This window comes from Trichosurus vulpecula, chromosome 8, assembly GCF_011100635.1.
Source record: "Trichosurus vulpecula isolate mTriVul1 chromosome 8, mTriVul1.pri, whole genome shotgun sequence".
In the NCBI taxonomy this organism is placed as follows: Eukaryota; Metazoa; Chordata; class Mammalia; order Diprotodontia; family Phalangeridae; genus Trichosurus; species Trichosurus vulpecula.
This window is the reverse complement of record NC_050580.1, coordinates 167,320,365-167,341,295: the sequence shown is the minus strand read 5'-3', so window position 1 is coordinate 167,341,295 and position 20,931 is coordinate 167,320,365. Positions and strand designations below refer to the sequence as shown.

Below are 20,931 nucleotides of genomic sequence, written 5' to 3'. Positions count from 1 at the left end.
AGTCTTTCCAGCTCAGCCCAGGGAAACAAAGAGTGTGGCTGAATATTGGTGATCTCTTTCTCTTCTCTCTTTTTTCTGTGTTTCTCTCTTCACACACACACACACACACACACACACACACACACACACACACACACTTTTGAACAATTCTAATTGGCCTTGGGAGCCAAGCAGGACCACTGTGTAATTCCCTCCTTCCCTAAAACATATCTTCAAATATTAGAATATAATTTTCTTTTCTTCACATTACCATTGTAGTCAACCTCTTAGGAGTTGTTTCAGGTCTTCAATGCCCTCCCAAAAATGTGATACTTAGACAAAACACAATATTCTAGATGCTGTCTGACCAGGCCCAGGTACACCTAGTGTATAATTGAACTGAATTTCTATCCTCGACAGAAACTGCTCTTTCCCATTTTCTAAATCCAATGGCCATTTCCCAGGCCTCATTTTCTACAGCTCTGCTTTCTCCTGGTTCTCCTTGTATGATTACTTCTTAGGAATTCACCTTTTTGGCTCATTGTTGGCACCATGCCCACTAACTGGGGGTATATCCTAAGGCTCTCCTGAGCCCTTTTTTTCTGCCCTCTTCACAGGGTGACTTCATTAGCTCTGAAGGGTTTAATTATCATCTCTAATGTTATCCAATTTCCGAGAGAGAACTGATGAAATCCAAGTGCAAATTGAAGTACATTTTTCTCACTTTCTTTTAAAAAAAAGTGTGTGTGTGTGTGTGTGTGTGTGTGTGTTAATTATCATCTTAAGACTGGTGACTCCAAGATCTATACATCTAGTCCTAATCTCTTGCCTGAGCTCTAGTTCCTTGTTCTACATTACCAACTGATTAGTTATCCCTGCAACATCTCAGACTCACCATGTCCAAAACAAAACTTGTCATCTGCTTCCAAAATCCATTCTTCTTTCAAACTTTCCTATTTCTGTTCAAGGTACCACCATCCTTCTAGTCTCCCAGGTTTGTATCCTGGGTGTCACCCGTGAATCCTTTCTTTCCTTCGTGCCACATATCTGATCGGTTACCAAATCTTGCTATTTCTCCCTCTATAACATCTCTTGCATGATCCCCTCCTCATTTCTCATATGGCTACCACATTAGTTAGGTCCTCAACACCTCTCAGTATAGCGTCCCAATGGGATTTCCAGTTTCCATTCTCCCCCTTCTCCAATCCATCCTCTGCAAAGTTGTTAAAATGAGTTTTTTAAAATAATAAATGTTGGAGAGGAAATGGGAAAATTGGGACAGTAATGCACCGTTGGTGGAGTTGTGAACTGATCCAAACATTCTGAAGAGCAATTTGGAACTATGTCAAAAGGACAACCAAAATGTGCCTATCCTTTGATCCGGAAATACCACTACTAGGTCTGTATCCCAAAGAGATCATTAAAAAGGCAAAAGGACCTACATGTGCAAAAAATATCTACAGTAGCCCTTTTCATGGTGGCAAAAATATTTTGAGGGGATGTTCATTAATTGGAGAATGGCTAAACAAGCTGTGGTATATGAATAGTATGGAATACTACTCTGCAATAAAAAATGATGGAACAAGAAGATTCCAGAAAAACCCAGAAAGACTTATATGAACTGATGCAAAGTGAAATGAGCAGAACCAGGAAAACATTGTAGACACTATCAGAAATATTTTGTGATGATCAACTATGAATGGCTCAGCTCTTCTCAGCAACACAATGATCGAAGACAAATACAAAGGACTTATGGAGGAAAATGCTATCCACATCCAGATAAAGAACTGATGGACTCTGGATGCAGATTGAAGTATACTTTTTTCATTTACTTTATTCTTTTTCATGTTTTTTTTCCTTTTAATGTTTCTTCTTTCACAACTATGACTAATGTGGAAATATGTTTTACATGATAGCACATGTATAACCTATATCGAATTACCTACCATTTTAGTAAGAGGGGAGGGGAGGGAGAAAAATGTAGAATTCAAAATCTTGTAATATTGAATGCTAAATATTGTCTTGACATGTAATTGGGAAAAAATACTATTAAATGTAAAAAAAAATTTAAGGTTAAAAAAAGTAAAAAAAAAAATTAACTTCCTAAAGCACATGGCCTCCTAATGGGTTTTCCAATTTCCAGTCTCACCCTTTTCCAATCCATCCTCTGAAAAGTTGTTAAAATAAACTTCTTAAAGCACAAATCTGACCATTTACTTCCCTTATTCAAGAAACTGTAGTGGTTCCTATTGCCCTAGGACAAAATATAAACTCTTCACTTTGGCATTTAAAGATCTTTCACAATCTGACTCCAGCCTATGTTTCTAGGATTACTTGATACCACTCCCCTTCATGAACTTTTCTAGCCAAACTGGTCTGTTTGCTGTTCTCTGAACTCAGCCTTCTTTCTCCTGACACAATGCCTTTGCACCAGCTTACCCCTCAGGTTTGGAATTCACTGCCTCTTAACCCCTAACCTCTTAGCATCCCTAGCCTCCTTCAAGCTTCAGCTCATGTGCAATCTCTGTCTGAAATCTTTTCCTGAGTATTAAGCCCTCTTTCCTTCCCCAAGTTACCATGTACATTTTTATTCATTTACATACTTTATCCTTCCCAGTAGAATAAAACCTCCTTGAAGGAAGGAACTGTTTTCCATTTTGTCTTCTTATTCCCAGTGGTTAGCCTAGTGCTTTGCATCTAGTAGAAAGATAAGATATGGGATATTGAGGTCCTCTCTTGAGCTGAACTGCCAAGCATGGGCTGGCCACACAGCTGAATGCCAAACATATGTTTACCTAAAATACTATTTTATGGGGAACTCCCACAAGGCAAGTGATCACGTGGAGTTCAGAAGAAGTGGTATGAAGACCTCTCAAAGTCTCTCTGAAGAACTTTGGTTTAGATTGTGAGCCATGGCCCACATTAAAGAAGGGGCTGTGATTTGTGAGCCAAGCAGAATCACAGTAGCACAAAGGAAACACGGTTTGAGCAAATCTAGAGACATCTCCATCTCAAATGTTCAAAGGGACTATATGTGCCCAGCCTGTGGTAGAGCCTTCCAAGTTCATATTGGACTGATCAGTCAAGTCAGACCCACTGTACCTTGACCCCAACATCATGATGTCCTTGGTCCATTTTGAGTATGAATGAATGTTGAATTGGGTTGGAAATTATAGTTGAATTGCAAAGTGGGCAAAAGGACTAAGCATTGCAATTGAAGTACTCCTTCAGCTACTTACTTCCTCCTGGCAATGCTACATATCAGTTGCTAACCCCCAATCAATTAGAGGGAACAGAGAATTCTATCGTAGCAAGCAACAATTCTCACTATCATTACTGATCCTTGCCAACAAAATTGAATCTGTTACCATTAAGACTTTCTCTGTCCCTTTTAATTTCCCCCTCCTAATTAAATAAAACAATCAATAATAAACAAGCATGTATTAAGTATCTGCTATGTTCGAGGCACTGTGCTAGGTGCTGGAAACACTAAAGAAATAAAAATGCAGGACCCCGCTGCTTTTGAGGAGCAGGGGAAACAACACATATGTATAGGTGTATCAGGGTTAAACAGGGCTTGGAGTTGACCATACTCATTTGTAGATCACTCCTCAGCTTGCTACTTGACTCATTCCCATATTTAATCTTATTACCTTGAACTCTATGTCAGTATGTTTGTATATTTCCATATCAGTTAATAAAATTCCTGCATATCTATCTCTCAATTAACCTCAGAGCTTCATCCCAGTTCATGAAATATTGAGTGTCTTGGGAAGCCACCTACTTGTATTCTATATTAAGTCCCCTTAATCCCCTAGGACTAAATAAACATTAAAGTTACTGAATATGCAATTCAATTTACTGATAATGAAATCAATAATAAAAACAAAGACACTGAGAGCTATTTACTATTTTAGTTATAAGCCAGAGTCACCTCATTGCAACTGCAGATGACTTCTCTTCTGAAAATACAGTCCCATACCATTTAGTTCATTCAGGATAACAAATTAATGCTCTTTACAAGAATCTTCTTCCAATTCTCTTTATAAAATAAAGGTTACAATAGTTTCATAAGAAGTCATCTTCATTCTCTTTCTCTGTACCATATTCAGACACTCCTCTAACCATAACAGGAAAACTGGCTCTTCTCAAATGACTCCTCATAGAATGGGAGTTAAGTGTTACTTCAAGACGGGACACCATCTCTAAAAGATACAGTTAACACCATTTATAGTCTCTGTGAGAAAATCTATTAAAACTGGTGTTACATTTCTCCCTGTGGCCAAAAATTGTTGACTTCCTCCTTAAAATCATTTGAAATTACTTCAAATCCACATTAATTTTTATACAATATATGTATCATAATGCAGAGCACCATTTGGTAAGCTTCTTTAATAAAGCAGAAAAACACTATCGTTAACAATAGCAATAGTTAAATATAACAAAATAAAACTATTACTAGCAATAGTCATCAGTTAAATTGGTGCACTGGGGACAGGGAAGAAAAAAAGAAAAAATAAATTTACATGATAACTTTATTAGATATTTAAAAGGAATAGCAAATTATACATAATAGAATTGTAATTCCATGTGCAAACATCTTTTTTATTGTATTATGTTATAGAGATGCTTGTTTTATTCTATAAATTAAAAATTAAATAAAAATGAATTTAAATAAACCAAGTTTAAAATAAAATTAAAATTGTTTACATTCCTACATGGAAAGATGATGTGTATGAATCATGAGACCTCAGTATTAGGGTAGTTGAAGGGAATATGCATATATATGTGTATATATATATATATATATATATATATATATATATATATGTGTGTGTGTGTGTGTGTGTATATGTTTATGTATATATATAAGTGAATGTGTATGTATGTATATATCTATGTGTATATGTATGTATGTGTATGTATGTGTATATATATGTGTTTATGTGTGTGTATATATATATATATATGTAAAAGAGAGAGAGCAGACACAGGGTGAGTTGAAGATGAAGGGAAGATATCTAAAAGAAATAAAATGAAATTAAGGGATGAGAGAGTAACATACTGAGAGAGGGAGATAGGGAGAGATAGAATGGGGTGGATTATCTCGCATAAAGGTGGCAAGAGGAAGCAGTTCTATGGGAGGAGGGGAGAGGGCAGGTGAGGGGGGAATGAGTGAACCTTGCTCTCATCAGATTTGGCCTGAGGGGGAATACCATACATACTCAGTTGGGTATCTTACCCCACAGGAAAGAAGAGGGAGGAAGATAAAAAAAAATAAAAGGCGGGGGGATGATGGAGGGGAGGGCAGATGGGGGTGGAGGTAATCAAAACAAACACTTTGGAAAGGGGACAGGGTCAAGAGAGAAAATTCAATAAAGCGGGATGGGTTGGGAAGGAGCAAAATGTAGTTAGCCTTTCACAACATGAGTATGGTGGAAGGGTTATATATAATAATACATGTGTGGCCTAGGTTGAATTGCTCAACTTCTTAGGGAGGGTGGGTGGGAAGGGAAGAGGGAAGAGAATTTGGAACTCAAAGTTTTAAAATCAGATGTTCAAAAACAAAAAAAGTTTTTGTATGCAACTAAAAAATAAGATACACAGGCAATGGGGCGTAGAAATTTATCTTGCCCTACAAGAAAGGAAGGGAAAAGGGGATGAGAGGGGAGGGGGGTGATAGAGGGGAGGGCTGACTGGGGAACAGGGCAACCAGAATATAAGCCATCTTGGAGTGGGGGGGAGGGTAGAAATGGGGAGAAAATTTGTAATTCAAAATGTTGTGAAAATCAATGCTGAAAACCAAATATGTTAAATAAATAAATTGCATTAAAAAAAATAAAATTAAAATAAATTAAAAATAAAATAAATAAAAATAAGAAACCTAAAAAATAGATATATAGTACGTATTTATACTTCTAAAAGCACAAAGCAACACTGGATATAATTCATCATCAGAAACATTTGGGCACATAAGCAATCACTTCTCCAGTTTCTCTTGCAACATCCTCTATTAGTCTAGTCTAGTCAGAGGTCAAATGGCTTTGGCACCCTTGTGACGTACTCATATTTCTGTATGTATATCTCCATTATTCATTAGTAAGTGTGGACTGATGATCCTATTGAAGCTTTGTAAATTCTCTCTTTTCCCTATAAGTCCATAAAAATGAAATCTTAGGCAGGAAAAGCACTATTTATGGGTTCAGTACTCTCTTCTTGCTTATACTCAATAAATTCCAGTGGCTTCCTATTGCCTCCAGGAACAAATATAAAATCCTCTATTTGACTTTTAAAGCCCTTTACAAGCGCCTCCTTCCTATCTTTACAGTCTTCTTACACTTTACTCCTCTCCATGTACTCTATGATCCAGCTATATTGATCATCTTGCTGTTGCTCACACACAACATTCTTTCTTCCCTCTCTGACCCCCATACCTGAAGTGCATTCTTTCTTTACCTCCACGTCCTGGATTCCTTCAAATCACAATTGCCCACAAAGGTAAGAGGTCTTCCCCTTCCCCCAGCCCCAACTGCTAGTACTTTCCCTCTGAGATTCCCTCTCATTTGCACTATACATGTCTTGTATAAACATCCCCATTTGTGTGTTGTCTCCTCAATTAAAATGTGAGCTCTTTGAGGGCAGCCATTGTATTTTTTCCTATCTTTGTATGCCCATCACTTAAGACAGCACCTCTATAGTAAGTGCTATAAATGATTATTGACTGACCAACTGGACTGGGGGTCCAGCTTAGTCTTAGCCAAGTTTTTCTCATTTCTGTACACAGCATCTTCCTCATTAGACGTATCACTTTCTTAGCCATTATCTAATTCAGAGAGCCCACTTATATAGCAGGTAGATATTGTCTTTACCTTAAAGTCTTCTTAACTACTGGCTCATTGTTACTTTTCTCTCACTCCTCAGGGAATTCAATTAACTCTCCTATGGGCAATCGATAAAGTCTATGGATTGTTTACATAGGAATCATATCACTTTCTGGTATTATTCTATACACCAGCATGTTGTCCATTCTCTCAACAACTTCAAAAGTAGTAGGTCCATATGTAAAAACATATAGAATAAACACAAAATTAATAAAAGGCGGTTTGAGTAGGCAGGATTTATTAATAGTTGAGGGAATTGAGAAAGGCTTCATGTAGAAGGTGGTGATTGACTTGAGTGTTGAAGGAAGGGTTCTAGAAGGTGGAAGTGAGAAGAGTGCATTCCAAGGAGAGATGACTAGGGCTAAGATAGAGAGCTGGGAGACAGAGTACTCTGTGGGAAGACCATAGACCAGTCTGGCTAGACCATAGATTTGAGTCAGTCTGTCGGTCAACAAACATATTAAGTGACATGCCAGGTACTGTACTAAGTGTTGGGGATACAAAGCAAAGCAAATGATAGTCTCTTTTTCTCAAAGAGTCAATGGTCTAATAGGGGAGAGAAAACGCAAACAATTATATATAAACAAGACATAAACAGAGTAAATGGGAGATAGCTAACAGAGGGAAGGCACAAGCATTAAGGAGCTTTGAAAGCTTTCAGGTAGCAGGAGGGATTTTAGCCAGGACTTGAAGTCAGAGAAACTAGGAGGAGTTGATGAGGACAGTCAGTGACAAAATGAATGGAAAGGTTAGGCTGGGGTAACTGTGATGGAAGTTTTTACAAGCCCAACAGAATTGATAATTTACTCTAAAAACAATAAGGAGATACTGGAGTTTATTAAGGAGAGAAGAAAAGAAAGAAGAGCCAAGATCTATACTTCAGGAAAATAATTTCAGTAGCAGCTGTGGGGAGGTTGGATTGGGGTAGGGAAAGACTTGAAGAGGAAATACCAAATAGTAGACCATTTCAGTAGTTCAGGGTAGAGGTGACGAGGGCCTGAATAGGTGGGTTAGGTATCTGTGACACTCTGTATGAGGTGCTAGGGATATAAGTAAGTGGAGCTGCTCCTTATGGATTATCAAGGAAAAGAAAATACCAAAGCAGTCCTGGTCCTCCTGGAAGCTGCAGGTAACCACCCCTATCCTAACCAAAGACTGAAGCAAATAGTTACAAATTGCAGCTCATCTGGAAATGACCCAAACCGGGACACAACCACAAGGTGCTTGAATTTTGCTATTGAGGTTCAGAGTCCTCGCCCATAGATGTTCAACCAGTTGCTCAGAAGCAGTTCAGGGCCCTTTAGCTTTAGAAATAAAAATAGGACCATACAGTCCTTAGATATTTGCTCAATGGTCAGTGAAGTAATACTTTGGGAACAGCACACACAAGGAAAGGTGTAGTAGGTGTGAAAATGGGGGCAAGATAAAAATTGAGAAAGTTAGTAAAAGGAAAATAAATCAAATGTTCTTAGAAAATGGCTGGAGGGTTTAATCATTGTTTCAGAAAAACTATTCTTGACAAATGCTTTTGACCACATTTAATTACTCCTTCCCACCCAGAAATTTGATGATTTCATCTTTGATGTTTACAAACTGTATGCTTCTAAGGTTAACACATGAGTCATTACTTAGATATTTTTATATAAATGAACAGACTTTTGAAAACCGAGATGGAAGCCTTATCATTGAATAAATATTTACTGAACACTTCCTATGTGAAAGACCTTTGGTTAAGCATTGTAAAGGTTCCACAAAGAAGTAAAGACTCAGGCCCTGCCCTACCAGAGTTTACAATTTAGTTTATAAATAGGAGACTTAGTAAGTTTATACAAAAATATCAGAAAGGGGGAAAAGTTTTTTTAATTAAATTTAATTTATTATTTGTTACATTTTAAGTTCCCTCCCTTCCTTCCCACGCCACACTAGAGAGGGCCACCATTTGACACAGATGTAGATATAGATATGTTGAACCATACAATGCATGCTTCTATTTATCAGTTCTTTCTCTGGAGGTAGATAGCATCTTATTTCATAGGTCCTTTGTAGTTGATCGGAATATTTACAATAGTCAGAATAGCTTCATTGTTCACAGTTATTCTTCAAACAATATTACTGTTACTGTATACAATGTTCTCTTGGTTTTGCTCATTTCACTCTTCATTATTTCACGTGAGTCTTTCTATGTTTTTCTAAAACCAACCTGTTCATCATTTCTTATAAAATACTAGTATTCCATCACAATCATATACCACAACGTTTTTTAGCCATTCCCCAACTGATAAGTATCCCCTCAATTTCCAGTTCTTTGACACCACAAAGATGCTATAAATATCTTAGAATATACAGGGTTTTTTTTCCTAATCACCTTGGGAAACAAACCTAATAGAATTGCTGAGTCAAAGAGAATATACATTTTTATAATTCTTTGGGCATAATTCCAGATTGTTCTCCTGAATGGCTGGATCAGTTCACAGTTCCACCAACAGTGTATTAATGTCTCAATTTTTCTACATCCCCTCCATTTGTCATTTTCTCCTTCTATCACTACAGCCAATCTGCTAGGTATGAGATAATATCTCAAAATTGTTTTAATTTGCATTTTTCTAATCAATAATGATTTAGAGCATTTTTATATGACTATAGCTTTGATTTCTTCATTGAAAAACTGCCTGTTCAAATCCTTTGGCCATTTATCAATTAGGGAATGACTCCTATTCTTATAAATTTGACAAAGTTCTCTATATATTTGCTATGAGACCTTTATCCAAGAAATTGTTTTTTCCCAAATTTTCTGCTTTCCTTGTAATCTTGGCTATATTAGTTTTATTTGTACAGAAACTTTTTAATAGAATGTAATCAAAATTGTCCATTTTACATTTGACAATATTCTCTATCTCTGGCTTATTCAAAATTCCTCTCCTACCCATAAGACTGATATGTAATATATTCCATGTTTTTCTACTTTACTTTTGATATCCCCCTTTATATCTAGGTCATGTATCCATTTTGACCTTATCTGGGTAAATGGAGTAAGATATTGGTCTATACCTCGTTTCTGCCAGACTGCTTTCCACGGAAAATGTTAATAATCACTGTCTGAAAATGTTGAGACGAACATGACATTTTAAAAAGCAGAATCTTAGTAGTATTTTTTTAAATTTTCTTTTCTTTTTTTTTGGAGGGAGGAAGGCAGGGCAATTGGGGTTAGGTGACTTGCCCAAGGTCACACAGCTAGCAAGTGTGTCAAGTATCTGAAGCCGGATTTGAACTCAGGTCCTCCTGACTCCAAGGCCAGTGCTCTACTCACTGCTCCAAATCTTAGTAGTATTTTATCTGAGATTTTCTTTTTTTTTTCTAGCACAACCACCTCCCCTTTTCCTCTCCCCCCCACCTGTATTTTAGTTGGTGTAGGACAAAGGTGTCAAACCAGCCACCTTTTGGTGCACAACACTCTCAAGCCCAGTTGAAATGGATTAAAATGAAGTTCTTATCTGATTTTAATGTATCAATGTATTAATTTACATATACATATATGTATATGCATATACATACATGCATGTATGTATTATCTAGGTAGATAGGTACATAAAGATATGTGTGGTTTTCCAAGTCAACACGTGGCTCACAGGGATCCTAATGTATGTTTCTCCAACCCCTCCCCATTTCAAGTTTAATTTGATACCACTAGTATAGGGAGTGCCTAGTGAAAAATTCCCTCTACTGTTACTGATCAAATCCCTCAATTTACTCTTAGAAAGGTTAAGACATTAAGTGATCTGGCCCACTGTCAGGATATATCAAAGGTATATACAAACCTATCAGTTTATGTCAAAGGTGGAATTGAACACAGGCCTTCCTATCACCTACACTTACTATTTGCTACCACTCAATGCTACTCTCTAGCCTTTATAATCCATAGAAAGGAGCCCCAATCACTGTCACTGCCACTATCCCTTCTTCCTCCCCACAGCTCCCTGGAACAAATGAACCCAGTGAATAAGGCAAGTTGATTCTCCCATCACTTTAAAAAAGTCAACTGAGGCAAAAACTGGACATACTGAATATCGAAAAAAAATATGCTGACCATATTCAATAAGCTCCACTGGCTCCATACTGTCTCCGGGATCAAATACAAAACACTCTGTTTGGCATTCAAAGCCCCTTGTAACCTAGCTCCCTCCTACCTTTCCAGTCTTCTTACACCTAAATCCCAGACATATACTATTCAATCCAGTGACATTGGTCTTCTGGCTGTTTCATGAACAAGACACTCTACCTCACAGCTCTGGGCATTTTCCCTGACTGTCCTCCATGCTGGCTTCATTGAAGTCCCAACCAAAATCCCACATGTTACAGGAAATTTTTCCCAAACCCTCTTAGTTTTTGCATCATCTTTCTGTTATTTCCTGTTTATCCTGTTTATAGCTTGTTTGTACATATTTGTTTGCATGGTGTCTCTCCTTCATTACATTGTAAGCTTCTTGAGAGCAGGGACTGCCTTTCCTTTTTTGGTATCCCCACTTCTTAGCACAGTGCTTTGCACATAGTAGGCTCTTAATGTTTATTGGTTGATTGGTTTAACTACGAACTAGTTGTGTAACTATGGGTACGTCACTTTACCCTCAGTTTCCACATCAGTAAAATGAGGGGGTTGAACTCAATGACCTCTAAGGTCCCTTTCAGTTCTAAATCTCTGATGTCATAATTTCCATTTCTCTTCTAAAATAGAATATGTGGGAAAAGCTGGAAAAACCACTCCTGGTTATCACTAATACAATGACCACATTGACTTGGTTTTTCCTGTGACATTTTTTCTAATATCAATTATATTTAACAGGTATTCATTAAGTAATAATTATGTACCAGGAACACGTCTTATTAGCTTGGGTTAAAGACAAAAATGAACAGTCCCTACCTTCAGGGAGCTAACCTTCTACTGGTGGATGGATACAATATATAAGCAGATAACTAAATCCAAAGTGTATACAAAATAAATATAATTTTGAGGTCTGGGCAGGAAAAACTAATAACAAGGGAAATCAGGATATTAAAAGGATTCAGTTAGAAAAGACTAAATTAGTATTGTAGCATTTCAGTAGTGAAATAATTAACTGAAATGATCAGAACAATTTTTAAGGATTTTTTCCTCTAAAACAATGATCGAACACTTCCCTAATTTCGAAAAAACTATTCATATTCCATAGACATGACTGGTCTCTTTTGGGGTTTCAGTTTCCTTATTTGCAAAAGAAAAGAGATGAACTAGGTAGTCTTTATGTTTCCTTCTTGTTTTACAATTCTGATTCTTTTTTGAATAAGATAGTTTCACTTACTTAGACTTCTGGATGAGTTTAACTCAGTTCATGATGTGTGGGTTGCTGGCTTACTAATGATTGAAAAGCTCTCTGAAAACAAGGACTGACATAGAAAAGTTGGTGTAAGGCAATATTAGTTGCCCTAGAGATTAAAAATATGCCTTGACTATTCTATTACATCAGAGTAATTTGTCGAGTCATATGAAAAACAACCACCTCACCACTAACAACCAATCATATTTGCCATAGGTAAAAGTGGTACAATCCTTCTGGAAGTATACTTGGGACAAAGAAATTCTTATTCCTGATGGATGACAACTTTCTAGCTGCAAGAGATAAGTTCCTCCAGCTATTCATGGCATGTTAAACTTCAAAATAGCTATTATTCATTTGGAGACTACTTTAATTCTTATTCACATCTGCTAACTCAATGACAAGATAGAAAAAAAACATCAAGCTCTATTATCTACAAGAAAACACATGGATACAATTTTAAAGTACAATAGACATTATCTAAGAAAGAATATAGAACTCTTCCTCTTGGAAAAGAATCCAGCTGCTGCATTACGCCTCAGCCAATCTCTGCCTTGACATGCTCTTAGGTCTTCTAATTCCTAATCAAGTCCATGTCCATATTCATCTGTTTCTCCCATCATCCACCTGTGCTTCAAGCTTATATTGGTTAAACTGCTCTAAGAAACGGTATAGTCAGAATCAGTCCCCATTTCTACTTCTCAGAGTTGACAGCTTGTTTAAATAGGGCAGGTTGGAGCTACTGGAATCTCAGTCAAGATCTTCTCATCTTTATCCTTTTTTGTATGACAAGGTCATGCTCAAATTTGCTCTTCTGGTGGGTCATACAGAGCTTGTGTAGCTATTTTCTGTTTAGTTCTAATTGATAATGTAGGAGGTTATGGGGACCCTACTTCTGGCTATTTGGTGATCTGCTGATGAAAAGGTTTGGTGTGCTGGTATAATGTAAAATACCCTGAGAGGTCCCTCAGCCATGTACTTCACCCTGCTCCTGAAGCAAGGGTGTGGGATACCACATTTGTTTAAAGAGTAGACAGATCCTAGCTAATGCTCTCCTGGCTTCTCTACACCAGGCAGGAATGGAGAGAGATAGAGTCCAACACTACCTTAGGGTCATGGTGAATATGCCCATGTGTCAGGATTGGAGGATTTACACAAAGGAGCTTTTTGTGGGGCTCTGGCTGCTTTGTCTCTATTTCCTTTCTGCTAATAGAGGACCCTGTGAGAACTTGAAAGGTCTAGGAAGTAACTACCTCTGGGTGGCAGCAGCCTCTGGTGGGGGGTGGGGAAGAGGGAAGAAAGAGACATAGACAGACTGCATCTTCAGACTCCCACTTTACGACAAAGTCGATCAACATTTCCCTTGGGAGATATCTGTCCCCTCTGTGAGAACAGTGAGGGAAATCCACAGAAGTTTCTCTCTCCAATTCTCCTTCCATTTGCTTATTTAACAGGTGTCCATTATGACTTGTTCTTTTGTTACATCTTTTATTATTTTTGATCCTGTTTTCACATAAAACATCTGTGGTCAACCCAGGCATGCTCATTTCCTTATATGTGTTCTGGTCACAGTTAGTATGCTCTGACCAGGTAAACTGGCTAGGAGGTTTCCTTCCTGGTTTATATTAGAGATCTCAAACTCTAACAAATGGTTAAACCTAACCTGGGAGTGGACAAATAAAAATTAGACTATTTTGCATTTTATTACAATTCTATGAAATCCCCAAAGAGCAGACAGAATTGCACAAGGATCTGGGGCTATCCCCTCTGGACATGACCAAGCCTCTTGATTGTTGAGCCAGGGAGTGACTGATTCTAGATAAAGAAAAGGGGAGGTAGACAACAGATCTCTAACATGGGTCCCCAAGAAGATGGAGGAGTGGCTTTAGAACAGAGGAGCTGAAAGAAGAGGAGGTTGGTGATCTTATAGAAGAAGCACCATGAGGACGTGGGATGTATGAGAAGAAGCATTAAAAGGAGTAAGAAGGTACTAGAAAGGTCAAGTAGCAGTTGTCAAAGAAAACAATTGACCCACTTTACAATTATACCTGGCATATGATCAATTCTTTTCGGTTGGGTAGCTACCGCCCAGAGGTGTAGACACTCCATGAAAGGCAGAATAGCCTACTAGAAAGATTGCCAGACTTGGTGTCTTGGACTCCAAAGATTTGTTTCTGAACTATACTTGCAGGCCAAGTCACAACCACTCTTAGCTGCACTTTTCTCACATGTAAAAGGGAGATGATAATATTTATACTACCTATCTGTAATAGGATCACAGCCTCAGAGTTTCCCTCTCCCCTTACCATGTAGGTTAGGCTAGCTCTTTCCCTAAAAGGCAAAGAAGCTATCTCCAAGATTCAATTGTAACATAGATATAACTTCCTTTTGGCCGTATTCAGCTTGCTGGTTATATAAGGGTCTAAAAAAGACAGATACACATAGAACTGGGATCCTTTAGACTCCATGGATGGTAGATAGCCCAAGGCCCTGGAAGTCACCACACCTTGCCCTGCTGACCAGATCACAAGGAAGTGAGCTATTAAGTATATATCCAAATTAAATGCTGCAGGAATCCTTGTTGAATATCCTATGGCTAACAGACCTCCTTTTTTAAACTGATGAATGACCTCTGGATGTTCCGTTTCATTCTCTAAACTAAGAAGGGACCAGCCTGAGTCGAGTCCACCTATTCAACAACCTCAAAGGTTACACAGCTGGTAAATGTCTTAAGCCAGATTTGAATCCAGGAAGAAGAGTCTTTCTGCCTCCTGCTCCAGCACTCTATCCACTGCGCCACCTGGCTGTGACTTGTCTTCCCAACAACTCTCCCCTAATTATTAGCTTTCCCCTCCCACACAATGAAATTGCTCATACATTCTTTGTATTTGGAGTTGTGTTATCTAGGTACCTACCTTATCTATGTATCTACCTTTCAAGGCTCCTTATGCCTTATTCTACACATACTCTTGGATCCAGTGACACTGGTCTCCTGGCTGTACCACAAACAAGACACTCCATCTCTTGGTTCTGAGCTTTCTCTCTGGCTGTCCCCCGGGCATCGAATGTTCTCCTTCCTCCACTCTGACTGATGACCTCCCTGGCTTCCTTTAAGTCCCAACTACAACTCTACCTTCTACAGGAAGCCTTTCCCACTCCCTCTTAATTCCAGTGCCTTCCTTCTTTTAATTATTCCCTATTTATCCTCTATATAGCTTGTTTTGTATATATTTGTTTGCATGTTGTCTCCTCCATTCTAATGTGAGCTCCTTAAGGTCAGGGAATGTCTTTTGCTTCTTTTTGTATCCCAATACTTAGCACAGTGCCTTGCACATTGTTGTTGTTCAGTCATGTGTGACTTTTCATGACAGTATGTCAATACTGTCCATGGGGTTTAAAATACTGGAGTAGTTTGCCATTTCTTTCTCCAGTGAATTAAGACAAACAGAGATTAAGTGACTTGCCCAAGGTCACACAGCTACTAAGTGTCTGAGGTTGGACTAGAACTCAGATCTTCCTGACTCTAGGCTCCACTCTATCCTGGCAGACGGTAGGCATTTAATAAATGTTTATTGATTGACTGATGTATATGCCTCACCTCCAGTAAAATTTAAGGTCTTTGAGGGTAGAGATCATCTTCATTCTGGCTGTCCTATCCTCAGTGCCTGTCACATAGTAGATGATTAATAATTCTTGTTGAATTGAACATAAACAAGAAAGGGGACAAGTGTGCCAGAGAGGTACAGAGCATGCCGACAACTAAATTAAAACAGAATAGGTAACAAGATAAATGAGCAATTACAAAGCAAAATTTTCTAGGGATAAAAAATTTGGAAAATTTACTATTCACTTCCCAAACGGATCAAAGGAAGAGCAAAAGAACCCACATGTGCAGAAATGTTTATGGCAAAGAATTGGAAACTGATAGGAATGTCCATCGATTGGGGAATGGCTGAACAATTGTGTGTGTGTGTGTGTGTGTGTGTGTGTGTGTGTGTGAGTGTGTGATGAGAGTAATGGAATAATGTGTCATAAGAAATGAAAGGGATGGTTTTAAAGAAATGCAAAATGAATGAACTGTTGCAGAGGGAAGTAAGCAGAACCAAGAGAACAATTCATATAACAATATAGTATTGTAAAGACAAAGAACCGAAAGACTTCATTAACAGAGCTTGGAAGTATCAATGCAAAGACTAACCACAATTCCAGGAGATCCATGAGGAAACATGCTACTTAATTCCTGACAGAGAAAAGATGTAATTAAATGCAGAATGTGACATATAGTTTTTGGATCTGGGCAATGTAGAAATTTGTCTTGCTTGATTTCATATTTATTAAAGGGATTTTATGTCTTTTTTTCTAATGGAGGAAAGGTGAGAAGAAGAGAAAATTAATGCTTAATCAGTGAAAAAAGTAACATAAAATATTAAAAATAACCTGCCACTCATTCAGGTATATACATATACGATAAAGACATAGATACACACAGATACATGAATAGGTGAAGACAGTATACAAACAAAACTGCAAATAGAGAATTCCTTTTCCTCTCCCCAGTGGGATAAATATCACTGATGGGTAACAAATTTCCTTCCTCAATTTCCCCCTGACTAAACCAATCACTGTAATATCATCATCTTCTCACAACTGGGTTACAAAACTCAAGGTTTTTTTTAAGTGCTTTAAATGAAAAATACCACAGAATTGCCCACAGTTGCTGATTTGGGTGTTGGGGGACTGGTCCTCTGATTTAATCAGTGCAGGGAGCTCCTTACATCCCACTTCAAGATCACCAGTTTCATGGAATGTCACCAAATGCCAGCTGTCACTGTTTTCCCTTCTTTCCCCTCCTCCAGTAACCACGGAATCTGATTCAGGAACCATTGTGGGCTCTGATAGGTGGCCTTTTACCTTGTCTTGCCTGAACCAGAACTCCATTGCACCCTGACCACCATTTCCAAACATGCCACCACTATTCATATGTGATCCCCCATTCCAGCTCTTCTATGAGCTATTTGACCCATTAGAATGTAAGCTCCTTGAAGGCAAGTCTAGCTTGCTTCTTGTATTTGTATCCTCAGCATTTTGCACACAGTCTGGCACATAATAAACCCTTAATAATATATTATCTCTCTCACTATCATTGGTCCTCTTTGAGGATGAAGGATGAACAACAATCTTGTTTTCTATCCACTTAACAGGGGATTGGCCCCGATTACCCTGAGCCGGAGATGAATCTGAGTATCACAAATGTAACCAGGGGACTTCCCAAAGAGCCCAATCTTGATAAGTAAAGCGTTTGACTGATGTGATTGCTGCATGGACATCCTATAACTGGTTTTGGTCTTCTCACTCCACGGTGAACAGGAGCCTCTTTGCTTAGCTGCAGTTGTGTAAGCAGGACTGGGCACTAGTCAAAAGGCACTAATCAAAACCTATCACTTCTGTTTGGCTGACTTCTTCCTGCTGGGACGTATTCCAGCAAGAGAAGAGAGACATTGTCATAAGGGAAGAGATCTTGGCCCCTCTTCAATTGAAGCCAATATGTGGCCTCATTGTTTGTTCTTTCATTGTGGGTAAAGGAGGTTGGAAACCATGACTTTGTGAGTTTCAAAAGGCCAGGAAAATAAGCGACAAGGAGTTCCAGAGTGGAGTCTATGCCAAGCTAGACAGTGAGTCTAGCTCTGAGGACCAAAGTAACAAGGAGCAACCTCCAATACCCAGTTCAGCCATACATGGGACGAGGCCTCTTCCAGCGGTGAAACTGAATGTAGATAAGAACTTGATGTGACCCAAAGCTCTGTACAAACTGCATTAAGTTTCACCCAACTATCTCCCGAGACTGAAGTGGTGGGGAGAGAATGTGCTCTGAAGTGTTTGGGGGGAATGTTTATAATTCTGTTCTTGCCGTGGTAAATATCCTTTTGTAAAAGCTAATTGACATTAATTGGTCAAATTAAGGGTTCTTAGCTTTTCTGAGTGTCATTGTCTCCTTTGGCATTGAGGTAAGAAGTCTATGGGTCTCTCAGTGGAATCATTTTTTTAAAAAATTCATAACTGAAGAAAATGCTAAATTTCAGTTATAGGTTATTGAAAATAAAGATATATTTTCTCCATTCAAATTCATAGAACCCCTGAAAGGATATCTTCAGATTTTGGGGGGCAGAATCTAGGCAGTAAAGAAGCTGTTTTTTTCCGCACTCAGAAACTGATGCTAGTTTACCCTGGGATATAGCCTTCAGGTATTCTGTCAAACTGTGTCCACAAGAACAATTTAATCAAGGTGAAGGTGGGGGCCACAGAATTGTTGCTTTGAGTGTAGACATACCACCCCAGCATTTAGCTTTTCTGCTAAATAGTAGATTTGGCTACTAAAATTTAGACTGGGGCTCCATTCACAGATCACACAGTTTAAGTAGTGAATATTCACAAAGTACTAGCATGTGAAAATGAAGCCAATCAGGTCAAATGGAGTTATTTTGAAATCTCCCCCAGTTTGAAGGTTCTCCTGAGCATGAAATAAATGGATATTTCCATGGATCCTAGGTTAAGAACCCTCAGGTTAAATGGAACTGGAATAACTAGTTACTGGCAGCTAACAGTGGGGGGAACACCCTGGAATTTGAGATTGAGCCAATAGCATTACAGAAGTGACACCCAATTTCTCAGTGGTGCCCATAGAACTCTGATAGGGTGGTGTTGCCAGACTTGCTCTGGCGGGGGGGGGGGATGGGGGGAGTTGGCGGGACTAGGGTACCTGCTACATGTATATTTGTCTATTTCCCTGGTGAGGAAACTCCCTCTGCCAAAGCAGATCGGTAAACTGTTGTGCAACGTACAGTCTTAGAGACAGATGCCTGGGGTGCCAAGAAATTAATCTAGGCAGCAATCATTTTTAAAGTGTTTGGGTATTGTGTTAAGCCCTTGGAGGTACAAAGAAAAGCAAACAGTCCCTGCCCTGAAGGAACTTGCATTCTAATAGAGAAGACAGCATGTAAATTAATAGAAATGTATGATGCGTGGCAGCTAGGTGGCAGGATAGATAGAGCACTGTGCCCAGAATCAGGAAAACAAGTTCAAATCTGGCCTCAGATATTTACTAGCTGTATGACCCTGGGCAAGTCACTTAACCTATTTGCCTCGGTTTCCTCATCTGTGAAATGAGCTGGAGAAGGAAATGGCAAACCATTCTAGTATCTTTGCCAAAAAGGGTCACGAACCATTGGACATGACTGAAAAGGACTAAACGACAATAAAAAAAATAGATACCTACAGAGTAAATGGAATGTCATCTTAATGGGGATGACTAGTTAAGTTAGTTGCTCAGGGTCATAAAGCCAGTTTGTGTCAGAGGTGGACCTTGAACCCAGGTTGTCCTGACTCCAGAGGCCAACTCTACTTCGCTACCATGCCTTCCTATATTGTTAGCATAGTATATAACAAATAAGCTTTATAATAATACTGGTATTCGATGACCAACAAAATTCTGAACCAGGAGGTCAATGGCAAGGGCATAGTTCTCTTCAATGTTCTACTGGAACTAATTTTCAATAGATCATAATGTTTGGTTACAGCCTGGAAATGCTAGTTTATTTCATGCTCAGGAGAACCTTTAAACTGAGAGAAACTTTGAAACATCCTCAGTATGGCCTGTTTAGGGCAGTTAGATGGTGCAGAGTACCTGGCCTGAAGTCAGGAAGACTCACCTTCCTGAGTTCAAATCTGTTCTCAGACAGTTACTAGCTGTGTGACCCTGGGCATGTCACTTAACCTGGTTACCTCAGTTTCCTCATCTGTAAAATGAACTGGAGAAGGAAATGGCAGAGCACTCCAGTCAAGAAAACCCCAAATAGGGTCACCAAGAGTCAGACACAGCTGAAAAATGACTGAATAACAGCATGGCCTGATGGGCTTTGTCAATATTCACTACCTAAACTGCGTGATCCGTGAACAGAGTCCAAGTATAAATTACAAATGTTTAGTTGAAAAGCTAAATGCTCCGGTGGTGGGCTTGCACTCAAAGCAATAATTCTGTGTTTATTTTCCCCCACTTTGATTAAATTTTCTGGTGGACGTGGTTTGAAGGAGTTCCTGAAGGCTGTCAGTATTCCAAGGTAAATTTGCTTCAGTTTCGAGTGGGGAAGACCAATCTCTTCACTGCCTAGATTTCCCCACTCCCCCAAAGTCTGACTATATCTTTGCAATTTCTGGTGCCTCCATTGGCAAATGCAACTAGTCAATTTAGATCAACATGACTGAAACCCTGCCTTATAAGTAAACACAGGACATGGTTTACTCAGCCCCGTATTAAGTTACACCCATTCATCTCTCTCCTTCCATTACATTCTCCTGCCTAAAAGGAGATGATTCATTCCTTTGCACATATAGAGAAGAAGTGATGATGCACACTTGAGATGTGATGGGTCAATAGAGCCCATGCAAAGAGCATGATCAGTTCTTTAAAGGGTATCACTTCTTCAGGATGCTTTCATTAAATTAGAGCATGTAAGAAAGGGTGGCCCACAAAACACAGGCCTAAGTGATGTAGAAGGGGATGTACCTATGACGATTTCACTGGTAGAGGGAGCCACTGGTGAAGAATTTCCTCCACTAGCACAGGTTGGCACCTTCCTTTTCTGCAACTTATTGTCTTAAGAGAGATGCCCAGACACTGAAAGGTTAAGAGATTTGCCTAGAGTCACACAGCCAGTGTGTGTCATAGG

The 20,931-nt window shown here is 38.8% G+C and overlaps 1 protein-coding gene across 1 annotated transcript in view; it reads right to left on the bottom strand.

Moving 5' to 3' along the window:
* MYO5C (myosin VC) overlaps positions 1 to 20,931 on the bottom strand; it is a 151,464-nt gene that overhangs the window by 120,036 nt on the left and 10,497 nt on the right. The window lies entirely within an intron of this gene.